Raw genomic sequence first — 1573 nt, 5'->3', positions numbered from 1 at the left:
CTTTTTAATGATCTGCAAACCAGTTTATCTATGCATCAACCCTCGTCAGGCTACCTCTCAGCCTAGAGTTTTAATTAAATTTAATTAAAATAAATTTTTTACATATGAACTGTAAGRTTTGATTTGCCTTTATGCAGCACAGTGGGAGAGCAGGTGAGCATCCAAACTCAGTTCAGCTTTTAGCTCCACAAATCAAGTCTTGATATTTTGCAGTTTATATAAAAGCACAGATTCTCTCAGACCCCCGCTACGCGCACGCACACACACACACACACACACACACATTAGTGTGTTTTATCTTAGTGAGACACACTGAAACTGTAGAGTTGAAGCGTTTCTTCCAAACTGCTCCCACACATCTGAACACTTGCAGGTTTAATTTGTGCTTTTTTTTWAAGAGCGATTGTAATTTATGTGTTGATTGAATGTGTTCGGTTTTTTGTCCTCACGAGGAGYTCTTCAGTATCCTCTAGACTGCGACACACCAACTCACCTCAGGGAGAAATCGATGACCTGTACGCCCACCCAAGGATACGTGTTCAGCTCCTCCTTCTTCTTCTTCTTCACCCAGTCCTGTCTGGTTTGTGTTTCATGGACTCTAGAGTGATTTAAGGGCTTCCCCGTGTCTCTGTACTGTTATCTCTGCCCTGTTTCTACACAGACACACGTCAGCTCACACTCCACTCCTCTCTGTCTGTCCGTGTGTTTGTAAAAAGGCAAAAAAAAAATAAATAAAATGAAAATAAAATAAAATCAAAGAATGTTTTCAGCAAACACTTTTTTTGTAACAACTTTAAACAATAAAGTGTAAAAGTGACACAATTTGGTTGCGCTTTGATTTTTGTAATGAACTTTTTACAGATGTTGAGGTAGTAGCTGCGGCTCATCCCCAGCACCTCCTCTGAGTGCTAACAGATCAGACTTCAGCATCACTATGAGCTGCTGTCTGAACTGTTCCCACGGTTTACTTTAATGGTTTAAGATTCATTATTTAGAGTTAAAGACAAACAAACAAAAAACAAAACATCTGAATGAGTTTGCGGACTCTCAGCTCCTACCACTCCAGTTTTGAGTTGAAACAGACCGCCACAGCTCGAGTTCGCTAAAGGCTGATTAGCTGTGGCGGCCATCTTTGAATCAAGTTATTCTCAAAATGCTTGGATTTCTTTGAGTTTCACTAAAGTTTAACCAACTTTTCAGGAGATATTTTGCTAACAGATATTGTTACAGTTACATGATCACCTGCGTTTCATGGCAAGGGGTAATAAAAAGGCAGACGAGCAGAGAAACGCTAAAACTTATTGGGTCTTTTTTTTGAAAATTTTAATGTGAACAGTTTTCTTTTTTTCCTCTTTATTTTAAAAACCTTTTTGGAACCCTACAAACATCTAACATCCATTTTTTGATTGGTCATTTATTGATCAGCCAATCAGCTTAAAGAGTAACTTACCCCAAAATTAACTTTTTTAGCTGATAAACTGTCTAGAATGTGTCTAAAATGTTATATAGTACTGTTTCTGTGCTAATTTTGATGTTTTTGTGCGCATTTGTCCAAATCTGTAACATTTGGTCA

This window comes from Austrofundulus limnaeus, unplaced genomic scaffold, assembly GCF_001266775.1.
Source record: "Austrofundulus limnaeus strain Quisiro unplaced genomic scaffold, Austrofundulus_limnaeus-1.0 Scaffold293, whole genome shotgun sequence".
In the NCBI taxonomy this organism is placed as follows: Eukaryota; Metazoa; Chordata; class Actinopteri; order Cyprinodontiformes; family Rivulidae; genus Austrofundulus; species Austrofundulus limnaeus.
Note: the sequence above shows the minus strand (reverse complement) of the source record.